We start from the raw sequence: 17,240 nt of genomic DNA, 5'->3' as shown, positions 1-17,240 counted from the left end.
TAATTGGTTGCTTTCAGCACTGAGTTTGACTATTTGCTGCCTTCTACTCCCCTTGGATGTGTTTACTTTTTTTTTTTTCTTCTAGAGTTTTCAGGTGTGCTGTTAAGTTGCTAGTATAGTATCTCTCCGATTTCTTTATGAGGGCACTTAGTGCTGTGAGTTTTCCTCCTAGCATTGCTTTCATTGAGTCCCATAAGTTTGGGTATGCTGTGTCTTCATTTTCATTGAAATCTAGAAAGTCTTTCATTTCGTTTTTTATTTCTTCCTTGACCAGGTTATCATTGAGTAGAGAGTTATTCAGGTGGGTAAGCAGTTTCTCAGAGGTAGGGGGAGAGGAGTGTGGATGGGGTGAAGAGCTCAGGGAGGGGGAAACAAGAAAAGGAACAACTTTCAGGAGATAGATAAATAAAATAATGTGATAAAGATAAAAAAAAAACAAAAACAAAACAATAAAGCAAACAAAAAATCCCCAAAACAAAAATAAATAAATAAAAAAATAAAATAAAATAAAATAAGCACATTTTTTATGGTCTTGCTTTCCAGAGGCCATAAGTCTGAAACAGAGTTTGCTTAACTAACATTGAATCATGGGAACAAAACACCCATGGAAGGAGTTACAGAGACAAAGTTAGGAGCTGAGACAAAAGGATGGACCATCTAGAGACTGCCATATCCAGGGATCCATCCCATAATCAGCCTCCAAACGCTGACACCATTGCATACACTAGCAAGATTTTGCTGATAAGACCCTGATATAGCTGTCTCTTGTGAGACTATGCCGGGGCCTAGAAAACACAGAAGTGGATGCTCATAGTCAGCTATTGGATGGATCACAGGGCCCCCAATGGAGGAGCTAGAGAAAATACCCAAGGAGCTAAAGGGGTCTGCAACCCTATAAGTGGAACAGCATTATGAACTAACCAGTACCCTGGAGCTCTTGACTCTAGCTGCATATGTATCAGAAGGTGGTTAGCCATCACTGGAAAGAGGGGCCCATTGGACTTGCAAACTTTATGTGCCTCAGTACAGGGGAACGCCAGGGCCAAAAAGTGGGAGTAGGTAGGTAGGCGAGTGGGGGGGAGGATATGGGGGACTTTTGGGATAGCACTGGAAATGCAAATGAGGAAAATACCTAATTAAAAAAAAACTAACATTGAATCATTGCCAGTGAAATGATTCAGATAAAACCCCAGATATAAACAATTTCCTTGAGTTTCCAAATATCTGAATCCTTTTGTTTTGAAACATTCATCTACAAAGAAAGCAACTGTAAGGAAAGTCTTTTCTGTTGCTGTTACTCCTTACTACTAACTGTCAAATAATTGGTCTGTTAAAATCATCCACAGTAATTTTGTTTAAAACATATTAGACACATCTGCAGCATGGTCCAGAAGCAACTGTATTCTTGTAGTCCAACCACAGCCATTTGCTCTTATGTTCTTGCTGCTCATCTTTTATTCTGATCCTTGAAAGAAGGTATGTGGTATACATGGTTCATATAAGTTTGAGCATTGTGCAGTATTTTCCTCTTTACCATGGCCAGTTGTGGGTCTCTGTGTTAGTAAACCTCTGCTGCAATAGAAGGGTAGAGAGATGCATTTGTCTGTTGGTAAAATGACAGATAGTTTAATGATAAATAAATGATCAATACTATTCTCATTTAGTAGAATAATAGCAGGTTCTCCCCTAGAACCTATGACCTGTCTAGCTACAAATTCTTGGCCCAATACTAGTGTCAGAAATAGTTCCTTCTTGTGGAAATTGACTTACATCCATCAGAAAGTGCTTGGTTATATCCATGATATTATTGCAAATGTAGGCATGTCTTACCACACCAGTTATTATTGTAGCTCAGAAAGTTCAGAACTGATTAAGATGGTGATATGTTTCTCCTTAAATAACATGCAGAAGAGTAATTTGTGGTGAACTCTTTTTTGTTGAAATTCAAGATGTGATACAAATAACCTGTGTTTATAAGACCTAGTTCCTATGCAAACTCTTGTGCTAACTCCAATTTTGCTTCTATAGATACATTCAAATGTTCTTGCCTCAGTGTTCTTCATAAAACATCCATTTCACCTTGTCTTAATTTTTCATGTGATTAATAATGGACACTGTCATTTTCTGACATAGAATGTAAGCACTGAAGTACTTAATTTTGAAATGTCCCCTTTGCTAGATTAAGGAATATCTAGACATCTGTTGTGTAACTATGCCTAAGTGTGTCTGCAGGGGTATTTCCTGAAGACACTGATGTCTGAGTTGATGGACTGGGGAAGGATGATTTTGTCTCAAAGTGTGCAAGCACCAACTACTCAACTAAGAGTCCTTTTGCCCAAAAAGGAAAGAAAAGACTACTTCAATCTCTTACCTCCCATCCACTCCATAAAAATCTCCAGATATTTGGAAAGAGGGCTCTGGGTCTTGAACTGTTTACTCTTGTATTCTCATCCCATTGGAATGAGACTAAGATTTAGCATAAACTTTGGGGTTACTTACTCAGCTGTGCTGCTGGCCTGGCACAGTCTCTAAACTTTGAAGGTGGCCTAATCTGAAATTTATTCTTCTCCACATTAATGTGAGTCACTTCAACTGAATTCTCACTCATTTGTCTATACCTGTATCGTATAGGTCATATAAAACCTGTCTCTCTGGAAAATCTATTATAATCACCATGAGGGATGAAACTTAATGTTTAGCATCTAGTAAAGTGACTTTTATATAATAGACACTCAAATATCCATATACATACATGTATATGTATATATATATATATATATGTATATATATATATATACATATATATGTGTGTGTGTGTGTATGTGTGAGAGATAGGTAGATGATAGACTGATAGATAGATAGATAGATAGATAGATAGATAGATAGATACAAAAGTATGATTTTAACAGTGAGATCCTATATTTGAAATCAAATATAATTCCTTAGCTTAAATGAAGGAAATTTCATATGTTTTTATAAATAGACTTAATTTAAAATAATTTATATGAGACAATGAGTGACAAGGTGAGATACTGAATATTACATGTCTGACTCCAGATTCTGTTCTGTTCCACAGTAAAGATTACTCTCACCAATATACTATACTACTAAATAGAAATGTATAACACTAATGCACACATTAAAAGCAACTACAGTCTTGTTGAAATATAAACATTAAATTACACCTGCCAAAGTATAGACAATTGAATGTTGGCAAGAGGTAAGTATGTGTGCCCTTAACAATATGTTTTATAAAACTTAGTGACTATTTGTTAAAACTAAGAGTCTCTGGAATTTCATTAGAAAGAACATGGCTGAAAGTTCTAACCTTATGGATGGGTGGTTCTGAGATGCGTGAGAAAGAAGGTTGATGCATTTTACCCTGCTGTCCTACTTTTAGAGATCCCCAGTGATATGCTCAGTAGAAGAAATTATCTGCCTTGGAAGAAGCTAAAGCAGAAAGACTGGTTATGATCCTTTTAGAGCATTTTATAATACAGTCATTTTCTATTCTGCTTGCCTATTACAATCACCTGGGAAGCTTTATAAACACTGCCTCATGGGTAATTTCCCCAAAGATAGAGATTTAATTGGCATCATGATTTTTAAGAGATCCCTGGGTGGTTATCATGTTCAGGCTCAGTTGAGAATCTTGGCCATAGTGTGAGTGCAGGCAAGAACTCTGAGTAGATCCAGGAGCTACACAGAGGCATGCAAATGCTTGGATTTAACAAACTAATCAGTGCTTTAAAAATATACTCTTTTGAGGAAAGAACATTTATGTTTATTTCTGTAGTGATCTTTTGTCTTCCATCAAACTTTTTATATGTGATGAACATAATATATTTTATTAACATATTTGATGTTATAAAAGCTTATATATTAGTACACAATACAAATTAATGGAATCTCTGGTAACTTTATAAACAATCTGGTCAAGCATTCAAATATGGTATTACTTGCTAAAAATTCTAAGAAGTTATTGTTTATTTAAGTTTCTCTGCATAAAAATCATGGCTCGCAGAGAAGTACTTATTCTATTTGCAGTCAGCTATAGGCTATTGCTATGATAGCCTGAAAACACTTGAGAGCACACACAGTCAGAGTATTGTAGACTATTTTGTTAACATCACTTATTGTTTTTGAAAGAAACTTCTTTATCTAAAGGCCCAGTGTGGAAGGTATATCATACAATACATTTTTGGTCTTGGCTTTTACATAATATTTGTCATGAAAATGTTGCTAAATTAACTGATAGTAGAGGTTAACTTTATTTTAAAGCTTTTACATTTTAATAATCATAGATAACAATGCAATTATAGTTATCCTACTAGGAAAGGATATTGAGAATCTTAGAAATGGTGGCATAATGTGACTGCTTTATCAAAATATAAAGTCTATTTCAAGAAATGTAATCATGATTCCTACAGTAATGCCTGAATATACTTATAATATTGAGCATATCTATTTACAAAAAACACACACTAAGGAAATGCAACCTACTTGCCATCAAAGGTCCTGTGTTCCTACACATCAAATTATAAGAATAAAACACAACTCAAGTGAATGATTTGCACAAAAACATTTATTCTTCTCGTTTTCATATTTTGCCTGTTGTACTGACAATTAATCTGTGTGTTCTGTTACCGTCTTTCAAACAGCTCTGAGCGATGACATTGAGTTTCTGAGCTTGAAAGGAGTCACAATTTTGAATGTGACTACTAAATTGTAAATATGAAAATCACAAAGGAACTTTTCACTAAAAATGAAAAGCAAATAAATGCTGGCCAAAACAGAATGAGACATTTCCAAGTTCCTCTGACCTTAGATTCTCAGTAAACTTTTCAGATAATTTTCTATACATCTTTTTAAGCAGAAGAATTATGCACATAACATTCTTTACTAGATAGAAAGAAAGAAAGAAAGAAAGAAAGAAAGAAAGAAAGAAGGAAGGAAGGAAGGAAGGAAAGAAAGAAAGAAAGAAAGAAAGAAAGAAAGAGAAAAAGAAAGAGAAAAAGAAAGAGAAAAAGAAAGAGAAAAAGAAAGAGAAAAAGAAAGAGAAAAAGAAAGAAAAAACAGATATGGAAACATAGGTAAAACCAGCTGTTGAAAGCTGAAATCAAATGGCAATGGACATAACTAAAATGTGAGAAACTGGGCAATAGATTTAGTGCATGACTACCCACTTATCAAAATAGAATACTTTGTTGCTATGGTGAAAGGGTAGTGGACGGACATTTTGAGATTAACTCAGCATGCCTAGGGACCAGTCAATGCCAGCAAGCAGTAGCTCTGCATATGTCATGTCACTGGACTTGATGCTGATTTCACAGAACCATAAAGAGAGATCGAGCAAAGAATGAATGCCTGCCTCCTGCTCACCCACCTGGTCCCCTCCTCCCCCTTTTTTAAGTAATAGACCAACCACTTACTTTCAGGCTCCTTTGTTTAATGCTGTTAGGCAGCTCTGGCCTCACCAGGGAATTGAATTTCCACTGAATTGACTGGAATTATTCTGGAATATAAAGAAAAATCATTTTAACGTTGTTTTCTCTTGCTTGAATCTCCTTTCCTAATAAATTTTATTAAACTCTGTCTTATAAGCATTTTCAATCAATTTCAGTATTATCACGAAAATGATTTGAAGGATTAGTGAAACCAGTAATAGAGTGAGATTAATATACTTTCCTTGAATATTTTATTTTCTCTCTATTCCTTCTTCTTCTCATTCCCATCTTGCTCTTTATTGCACTTGGATTATTCTCTCACCCATCAGTGTTTCCTTTGCAGATTCATGCTTTCCTTAATAATTCAAGTCTCTCACAGGCAGAGCAACTTTAGCCACAGGAAATGAGAGTGACTTTGACTGTTAGGTGACCAACATCTAGCTGTTCAGGATCTGGAGGCATTCATTGGGATGGTATAGGTCAGGCTGGTGTTGCTTCACTGTAACACCCTCCTAGGAGAATTAAAAATATTGAAACTACTTGTTTGAACTTTCTAATGTCTTAAAATGAGATTTATGTTTATTCTATAATTCTAATATGGTTTGAAAGGATCTAAAATACATAAAAGATGCAGAACAATAAAAATCATAAAGTAGGTGTTATTTAAAAAATTTAAATTAAAACACCTACATATATACAATTATGTGGTTTTAATTATATATTTTTGTCCAGTTTACTTACCTTTGAAACAAGCCCAAAGACTAAAATGATAAATACAATTACAGCAATTTCAATAATTATACATTTTGTCGAAGAAAATATATTCTTTTCACATTATTTCCTTGGTAACTACAGCAAGCCAAAATAATAAAGGCTAACATGAACATTTTCTTGTGAGAGGCATAAATGGAATTATTTTCCCAAATTACTATTGATTACCTAAAATCATTTTCTATAAAGGTCATTTTAAATTGGCCATGCTCATTATTCAAGAGCCTATTATTCTGATTTGAATTGAAATGGGCATTTCTTATTATAACCTATATAGAATGATACATTATGTATTATTATAATTTCAACATGTGCATTTATGAAATACTGAAAAATAATATGAGTGACTCTAAAGTATTTTAACTATCTCAATGAATGCAAAATTTGCTTCTCAAAAATTTTAGCAAAAATTTTCATGGGCATTTAGCAATTTTGAAATTATTAGCAATGTGAAAATAAAGCCAAACAAAAACAACAACACCAGCTTTCCTCTCACTGGCTCCCCTTGGCAAACAGACATAATCAGACCTAGGCTGCAAAGTACTACTTACAACCATGCTTATTTCATGGCAAAACGATTTCACTTGTTTCTGAAGAATGTCATCATGAAGATTGGTACCCTAATGCAGATCTTGTTTTACAAATGTAAGTTGACGTAATGATATTGGGCAGATATGTGGGCATCTGGTAGTGTGTTGTTGAGAAAAGTTCAGAACTGATTTTCATGTCCATCTTCCTTAAAGCCATACCCATTATTCCTCAGTGCTCTGTGAACATTCCAAATTTGTCCTAGGTGCATATTTTACTATATTTGTCCCAAGGGCCAGAATTACAGAAAACCTCATAATTTATGGTCTAATAAGTTTCCACTTTTATTTCCTCTATTTACCAAATGAAAATGTCCTGAAAGTTCTAGGATGAGAGAGTGGAGGTTGATGAAAACGTATTGATTTACTGACTTAATCTCTAAGTTAAAATATGTATTCATTGGTGAAAATTTAAAATATGCATTTCTGAGTGAAAAGTTTAAGTTAAAGAGAAACCATGCCAGTGAGAATAACAGTTATATAAAACATTTAAGCAATAATTAATTCTCCAAGAGATTTAAAAAATGTACTTGCTTTTGCATCTTTTACTGACACCATATGTATTTTTCTTCTTTAGGTTGTAACCTAGTTTGCTTTCTATTATTTAGTGATAAAATATAGAACAAAAGCAAATTAGCAAAGAAAGGTTTTATTTGCCATACAAATTACCATCTGTCATCAGGTAAAGTAGGAATGTGGAATCAGGGACAAAAGCAGAGACCATGGAGGAATGCGGCTGACTTGCTTGCTCTCCATTTCCTATGGGATGCTTAGTCTGATTATACAACTCTGGATCACCTGCCCATGAGTGACACTGCCTTGAGTGGATTTAGGACCAACCATGTCAACCATTAATCGGAGAAACGCCAGATTTGCCTACAATCTGATGGAGGTATTTTTCTTAATCTAGTTTCTCTTCTCACAGGACTGCAGGTTGTGTTAAGCTAACAAAGCAGAAAAACAGAACAAAACAAACAAACAAAACAATCCTAACCAGGATAAGTTGGATATACTGTTTTAACATGTATATTTCTTAAGGCAAATGACAAATTTACAATTTTAAAAATTCAATTTTTTTTCCTTTCTTCTTCTTGTCTCTTCTCCACTCTGTAAAATTAATTCATCACACGTGGCAGTAAGTGCCTCTACCAGCTGAGCCAGTTCTCTTTTCATGGCTCCCTTGTTTTCCCGTTTTTTAATCTTGTTTTCCTGATTTTTTTTTTAAATTGTTTTCTTCCCCTATCCCTGCTGCCTCCTTATCTTACTAACCTTAACCTCTTTCCTGCTTTTCCCATGTGACCTTCTCTTCTCCACCATCTGCTTTTCCCATGTGTCCTTCTCTTCCTCAGCATCTCAGTTGTTCTTCTTGCCCTTACACTGATAGAACAAACTGATCTTTCCTTCCACGATGTAAAGGTTACATGTATAATGTTAGACAGATGTTTCATAGGAGGGAGATGTTTCACATTCCCTTGCCTGGTGGAGTATCACTTGATTTCCTAAACAAACACTTTGTGGGGCCTTGCTATTCATGTCAACATCTAAAGTCCTAACAATGGGAACTCATTTAGGAGTTCTTCAGTGACAGAACTTAAATAAAAAAAGAATATTTTTTACCTGCATTTTGCTCACTTTCCAATGGACAGGATAGTCTTATCATTCTAATCTACCTTTACAACTTGTTCTCCCTACACTTGGAACTATTAACTTAAAATAATCTTATGTATTTACTAATAGATGGTTTTGGAAGTTGAGTCTTTTGGTGCCACCTTCTGGCATGAATTATTGTCTAAGCTATTTAAAAATCTAACAAAGGCTCCAATGGTTAAATTAGATACTGTTGAGGTTGTTCAATGTACAAGTTTCTGCTTTGGTGGTAATTTACTTGATCTGAAGTCAATATAGGTTTGAAAATGATATACTGACTACAGCTATAAAATAACATTGTTCACTCTCAGTTCCATACTTAGTTATGCAATAAACCTATATGAAAAGACAGAAGCTAATAACACAGCTTAGTGATATTTAACTTTTAAATTATTTTCCTACCCAGTTTTTAAATATTGCTAATTGATATAAAGTATCATTTTCTTCTGATTGAGGAGGCGTAGGACTCAAGGCTGAGATGTGGTTTGGATTAATTGCACTTGACCTTTTATTTTACTTTCCACACACTACCTCATGAGGATTATTTATTAGATAGTAATAATTATCAGGTTAATTATTATTATAATGGAGCTTATTGCAAAGTTTATATTTGTTATTTTTCTTTGTAACAAAGTACCCAGATAAAAGTAATGCCATTTTTCCCACAGAGATAATGAAGAAACTTTTACATATTCATGGCAAAAGCAACTTCCTTTCTAAACAACCTTAACAGTCTCATTGCGGGATTTAAAATCAACACAAGTTGAGCCAAATAAGTGAACTTTGAGTTTGCCACCATGCAGAATTTTTTTTTAAATGTCATTAAGAATGCATCAGGAAAAATAAATAGAATCTCCCATATAATAACAAGAGAGTTTCAGTCCATAGGTATTAGCATACCTTTATTGTCAATAGAGGATAGAACTTATACATATACATATACATATACATATACATATACATATACATATACATATACATATACATATACATATACATATACATATACATATACATATACATTACACATTATACATATACATATACATATACATATACTTGAATTATAAGTTTGAATATATGATAAAGAAACCCCTTCAATGTGAAATGCAGTTTCCTCAAACAAGTCTCTCTGCTCCCTTTTCCAGTAACTTTTCCTGAGCAGTTAATTTATTTCCTACATTGCCTGTTTCTGAACAATTATGTCATAGAAGTCACAGAGGATTTTGCAGCTAATGTAGTTTATCAAAATGTCTTTCCTTTTGTTATTTTTTTTATATAGAATAAGGATAGAGAAAAAAAAGGGTGACTATCAAGGCTTATCAAAGTCCTCTGAAGTGGTTTGTGAGAGCAGTTGATTACTATAGCTTCCCTTTTCCAACTCTGTGAGCCTTTATGAGCCCAAGTTCATACTGTGCGTTTTCTTGTGTTATCCTTGTCTCCTCTAGCTCCTACAATCCTTCCCCCTCCTCTTCTGCAGGATTCTCCAAGCTCTGTCTTATGTTCCTCTGTGGATTTCTGGATCTGTTTCCATCAATAGCTGGAAGAACCTTCTCTGATAACAATTGAGCTAGGCACCAATCTATGAGAATAGCCGGAAGTCTTTAGAAATCATTGAACTATCCAGCCCTTGTTCTATGTATCCACTATAGGCAGTGCCAGGGGTAGGCTCCCGCTCTCCCTTTCAAACTTGACCAGTGGTTGTCTACTGACACAGTTTCTATGCCACCTTTACTTCAGGGCATCTTGAAGGAAGAACAAATTGTAGGCTGGTGGTTTTATCACTAGGAAGGTCTCCCAGTGGTTCCACTGGAAATCTTGCCGGGTTATCAGAGATAGGCTGTTCAGGTTCAGTATATCTCCCATTGCTAGGATTTACTCTATTAGATTCCTAGGAGTCTCCATTGCACTAGACTGCTAACTCATCCCAGAGATGTCGCCGATTTTTCTTGTCTTTCCCAGTGCTGTCTCCCTCCATCCTCCCCACCACCTACTTCTTCCTGTTGCTTTCCCCTCTCCCCCATACAGATTGCTGCCCACCCAGGATAGCTAGTCTATTTTCCCTTCACACCAAGATTCATGGGTCCTCGCCCCCCTATACCCAACTACTATTTAGCTTCTGTGGGTTTGTGGATTGTAGCATGTAAAACCAGTTTCTTAATCTACAAATAATAATTTAAAAGTCCTAATACAATAAACAAAAATGCTTCCACGATACTTATTAATTATTTAATTTAGCACTTAACGCATACTATATATACAAAAAATTAAAATCATTATTATTAATACTTTATATTTGCTGATTTTCAATAATTTCTCCATGTATTAGCATAGATAATTTCTACATTTAACCTAAAATACTGTATGCCATCTTTAAACAAAATATCTAGCTCTTAAATTGAAAACAATTATCTGTCAATATTGCATACTCATTATCTTACTTATTTGTTTTGTTGTAAACATTATGAAGGTTGGTTATTCGTTTCAGAATCAAGAGTTTAGTTATGAAGGTTTATAGGGAATTAGTTTTTAGACCAATTGAATACGGTTGTAAAAGCAGGGATATTCCCCTTTAGTGACAGCTGACTGGGAAGTTCCCATTCATATCTCTCTACAATAGACTCTCTGAAGATGGGCTGTTTCACTGATTGCACTTCTTCATTACCACTTTTCAGATTGGTTTTCTTATTCCCATGACATTCCTCATCTTTCTTAAAATTGACAGCCACCAACAGCTGTTCGAATTCTTCTGGTTGGTTTGATTACTGCGATTTCAGTTAAAAAAGAAAAGAAAAGAAAAATTACAAAATAAATGTTTGATAATTCAAAATCATCTTTATTGTACTTGGAATTACCTTTATTGGAGTAGGATTATCTTTAATATAAGTGATGGTAGCTGGCCTCTTATGCATAGGGATTCGTAAGCTATCATGCAAACTTCTTCGTAGGAATATAGGGATAGCTCAGTTGTTAATAGTGCTTATTCTTCTTCTAGAGGACTCAAGTTATTTCCCACCATCTACATAGGACAGTTTACAACTGTCTATTATTCTAGATTCAAGAAATCTAATATTCTCTCTTCTAATTTCCATGGGTGCGCAAACACATGTAGAGTTATATGTATATATGTATATATGTATACATGTAAATATATGCATAAATTATATAGGTAGTAATAGAGAGAGATATGTGTAGATGAAGCTATTCAGATAGTTGTAATGATAGACAAAAAGTAAGAAATAGCACAGTGTATATAAAAACCAAAACTTGCAAAAGTTTGGACAGTTTGAGCTGTTCTCTGAAGGTAAGATTAGGAAAGTCAATATAGTCTTGCCATGCAAATCAGTTTGACGTAATTAACATGATTTACCAGTTATACCAGATGTTACTTGAATTGCTGAAATATTAATATATTTTAGTATGTCTTGCACATAACTGAAATATGAACTTTTTTTGCTTTATCTGAAATCAGTAAAAGAAACCAAATAAGAGAATATTGAAATTAGGGATATTTGGTATTAAGCTTTTTATTTTGGAGTAACATACTCTGAAAATCAATTTCTGTGAATGTTAATGTGTAGATTTTCATAAAAATACCAAGCCATATTAATACTATCTTATTATGTTAATGTTCTACCTTGATTTGTCTTATCTTCATAATTTGAATAATAATAATAAATGCCTACAGTGGATTTGACTGTCTTATGTAATGATATTCAGTAGATGAAATAAGAAAAAAAAATGAATGAATTGATTTAAGAGAGGAATTTCACCAGGACAAAGTTTCTAGAGTAAACTTCTTTTTGAACTTGAGAAGCCCTTTAACTTCTTTGAGGCTTTGTTTCTTCATGTGTGAAATAAGGGGTTTAGAGTCAATAACCCTTTCAATCTTATCAGCTTTGAAATTCTCTGAGCATATGCCTCTGCTAGCCAAATGAATATGGATGTAATGGGAAACCTGATTGTGTTAATTTCTTTTGTTCTCAGGGCTGAAAAAGAATTTCAGGATACCTAAATGAAAATGGACAATGTTCCAAGTACCATGTGAGACACATTTATTTCAAGTGTTTTATTATACAAGTAGATTTTATGTTTCCAATTAAAGGATTAAGTTAGTGACATCCTTTGGCTAGGTCTTGCCCAATCTTTTTTTTTTTTTTTTTTTTTTTTCAAGACAGGGTTTCTCTGTGTAGCCCTGGCTGGCCTCTAACTCACTCTGGCTGGCCTCGAACTCAGAAATTCGCCTGCCTCTGCCTCCCAAGTGCTGGGATTTGCTGGGATTAAAGGTGTGTGCCACCACTGCCCAGCTTTCTTGCCCAAATTTTATGTAATGATTTGATTCATGAAGAGGAAATCAATAAGGAACTGAGAGACAAGGAAACAGATGCTGGTGTACTGAGTAAAAGGAAGGGCCCAAGAATGAATGTAGACAGAACCAGAGAAGTGGAGTCCATAATAGGCAGGATCCTGCTATAACATGCTGTCATAAAAGACAGTATGTTTGTGTGTTGGTGTGAGTGTGTGTGCGTCTGTGTGTGCACATGCGCGCATGTGTGCAGTCACATGCATATCTATGTACACACATTGGTTTGTTGAAGGAGAATGAAGATGTGGAAATGTTCATAATAGTTATATTGTTTTCATCTCAGAGTGTGAATCCCTTCAATTGGATACTGGTAGAGAAGAACCACATTTCTGCCTCTAAATAATGTTCATATAAGGCATGGACAATGGTAGTGCCAGAAGCATTGCTTATATTAATTTGAAATAAAAAATAGAGGTCATTTTAAAGTCTAAACCACTACAAGTCCACCAGTGTTGTTTTGCTATTATAGAGAAAGTAAATCGTTTTATAAGAACTTACTTTATAATTCCATTATATGAGCTATTGAGAGTTCAGAATCAGGTTTTAAGAAATCCCACATTTGCCAAGCATTATGGTATACACCTTTAATCTCAGCACTTGAGAGGCAGAGGCAGACAGATCTTTAAGTTCAAGGCCAGTCTGGTCAACAAAATGAGGTCCAGGGTAGCCAGTGCTACACAGAGAAATCCTGTCTTAAAAATCAAACACAGGAAAATAAGTCAAAGCAAAGCAAAACAAAACAAAACTCCCACACTTGCCCATGGAATGAAAATTATTCTGTATTATTTAGTCAAAAATTCATTCATTTTGTTCTTAGGTTCCACTGTGTATTTTACAATGATGACATATTTTTGTTAATATTCTCTAGATAAAGTTTTTTTTTCTTATTTTTTTTCATCTAATTCCTTATGCAGATTAAACAGCAAGTACCTTGTATAGTTTTGACATTATTCAAGCTATGCATTTTCTGTTCTTTTTGTATTTCTGGTTTGGTGCCTTTAACTCATTGATATCTGATAACATGCAAATAATCTCATTTTGGTTGCTTCCTTTTTCTTCTGATTTTCTACATAGTATATGTATGCAAGCATTTATAGTCTTAGATTTCATACTTGGCTTTCATTCTGTTTTTCTCCCTCAATTTCAGGTCAAGAAGCATTTCTTGATGTTATTTTCATTGATTATACTGTATGTATGGTGAACCCATATCAACCCAAGCCTGGAACTACCCACAGTTGACTTAACCAGACCACATGAATTATTAATTAAAAATGTTTTACACACTTGCTTATAGGCCATCCAGGTGGCATTATTTTTGCAATTGAGTTTTTCTTTTGGTAGATGATTCTAAGTTCTGTCAATTTCACAAAAACTAACCATTTCAGTTAGTTTAATAAGATTTTATAGAATAAGTTTGCTTTACTTTATTTAAACCTACTACTATCTAAAAGGTCATAAATATTTGAAATTATTTTTCTTATTGAGAACAAACATTTGTATCTCCTAGGAGAAAATAATTTTAGATTTGTTCACAATTTAGTACTGAAGTATCTTTGAGGGCCCTGAATTAATGATTAACAAAGACACTATTTTATTCTAAGCATCCTTGGGAGCAGTCTACAACCAAACCATCTAAAAGTAGCATTTTGAGCATATTTTGTTTCACTTAGAGCTTCAGATGAAAATTTATCAGAGTTTTACATCACATCATCTTTGCTTTATTTAGTGGCAGACAGACACACTGAGTAAGTTTATATCTGTGAAAATAAGTTCCACATCAGTCAAACACTGTGTGAACCTGAAGAAATAATTCATCTGTGGAGGATGAGAGAAGTAACGTGCTCTCTACTTCAGAGACCCAGAGGACTGGACTAAAATAAAGTGTTTATTAAATGGTCACTCCTCTTGTATTATTTAAATACTCATTTATGGTTAAGAATAGAACATAATAGAATCTGACTAGAACATGATGTGCTATGAAAAATGATGTGTGTGACAAGCAAAAAAAAATCAATAAGATTATTTATACTTCTGTAACATATCTTTCTGAAGGATGTTTTATATTATCAGTTCCAATTCTTTGTCACAACTGAAATGATCCTCATAACTTACTTCAACCAACACATGCCTACACATATAACACACTTACACCTGTGCATTTATCGCATATACAAACCTACACAGAAACACACACTCATATACAGTACACACATATACAAATATGCACACATATGTTTTCATAGAATATACCCACACTCTTTGCTCCTCCCTGTTCCAGGGACATCCGCATCTTCTTCTGAAGTGCCAGCCTCATACACTAGACAAGATGGTGAAGGTTGGTGTGAACGGATTTGGTAGTATTGAGTGCCTGGTTACCAGGGTTGCCTTCTGCTCTGCTTCTGGCACAGTGGAGATTGTTGCCATCAGCCACCCGTTCATTGACCTCAACTACATGGTCTACATGTTCCAGTATGACTCCATCCATGACAAGTTCAAAGACACAGTCAAGGTTGAGAATGGGAAGCTTGTCATCAATGGGAAGCCCATCACCATCTTCCAGGAGTGAGAGCCCACTAACATCAAGTGGGATGATTGATGCTGGTGCTCACAGTATGTTGTGGAGTATACTGGTGTCTTCACCACCATGGAGAAGGCTGGGACCCACTTGAAGGGTGGAGCCAAAAGAGGCATCATCTCCTCCCCTTCTGCTGATACCCCCATGTTTGTGATGGTTGTGAACCACGATAAATATACCAACTCTCTCAAGATTGTCAGCAATGCATCCTGCACCACCAACTGCATAGTCCTCCTGGCCAAGGTCATCTTTGGCATGACAACTTTGGCTTTGGAAAGGGCTCATGACCATGGCCCGTGGAATCGCTGTCACTCAGAAGACTTTTGATGACCCCTCGGAAAAGCTGTGGCGTGATGGCTGTGGGCTGCCCAGAATGTTATACCTGCATCCACTGGTGCTGCCAAGGCTGTGGGCAAGGTCATCCCAGAGTTGAATGGGAAGATAACAGGCATGGCCTTTCATGTTCCTACTCCCAATGTATACATTGTGAATCTAACTTGCCACCTGGAGAAACCTGCCAAGTATGACGACATCAAGAAGGTGGTGAAACAGGTGCCCGAGATCCCACTTAAGGGCATCCTGGGCTACACTGAGTACCAGGTTGTCTCCTGCGACTTCAACAACAGCTCTCTCTCTTCCACCATTGATATTCAGGCTGGCGTTGCTCTCAATAGCAACTTTGTAAAGTTCATTTCCTGGTATGACAAAGAATACAGCTACAGCAGCAGGGTGGTGGACCTCATGGCCTATATGGCCTCTAAGGAATAAGAAACCATGGACCACCCACCTCAGCAAGGACACTGAGAGCAAATGAGAGGCACTCGGTTGCTGAGGAGTCCCTATCCCAACTTGGCCCCCAACACTGAGCATCTCCCTCACAATTTCCATAGCAGACCACCATAATAACCGGATGGGCCTAGGAAGCCCTCCTACTCTCTTGAATACCATCAGTAAAGTTCACTGCACCCCAAAAAAGAACACACACATATTCCGACACATACAAATTGTCTAATCTGAACTCCATTTTGAAAGTTTGATATAGGTAATACAATAAGGTATGTGGAGAAACTATAGTTCATATATTTTGAAATGTATGCCCTCTTAATGCTTTTTAATGCTATTTTACCTTTCTTTAGCTTATCATGTATATTTTAGAATTGTGTTATATAAAGGATTATAAGACTCAAAATCTGATCTTTTGTTGTTGTTGATCAGAAACTGAATATACAAAATTGTGTGAATATTCCTACGGCTTACAGGAGAAAAGGTTTATTTCCTTTTTGCTTGTGATTAAATACTAGAGTTTCCATTTTTCTTTTACTCCTTTATCTCTGGATTTCTCATGCATTTCCCAGGAGAAGAGTAAAATCTCATAAAATAAAATGTATTATATTCTAATGTCTCTTTATTCACATTTTTCCACAATTCAATAATGATTTTAGGATAAATTACTAATGGATATGAAGTTGATAGAAATTGACAATATTTATTCAATAAGGGACTCACAAGACAGCTATAAATCAAATTATCTCAACATAACATTTTTATTTAAAACTCCTTGCTGTAGATAAGTGTTTTCAAGGGTGGCCAATAAAACAATTAACAAAATTGCACCTGTGAGAGACTGTATCCAAGATGGAGAGACACATCAAGCTATCCAAGTTTTTATGTCAGGTGGATCAAAGTTTAAATAAAAATATTTTTTTAGAGCAATGCAGAAATATATATATATATATACATATATATATATATATATATATATATATATATTTTCACTTAAGTAATCATTGTGGGTTTTGCACAGAAAGTTATCAATGATAGAGACATAAAAATAGTAATTTCAGAAC

General features: G+C 35.0%; 1 pseudogene; it reads left to right on the top strand.

Annotated features, from left to right (window-relative positions):
* On the top strand, positions 15,127–16,361 carry Gm9381 (predicted gene 9381; annotated as a pseudogene).

The sequence above is a fragment of the Mus musculus genome, chromosome 3, assembly GCF_000001635.26.
Source record: "Mus musculus strain C57BL/6J chromosome 3, GRCm38.p6 C57BL/6J".
Lineage (NCBI taxonomy): Eukaryota > Metazoa > Chordata > Mammalia > Rodentia > Muridae > Mus > Mus musculus.
This window is presented reverse-complemented; position numbering and strand designations above follow the sequence as displayed.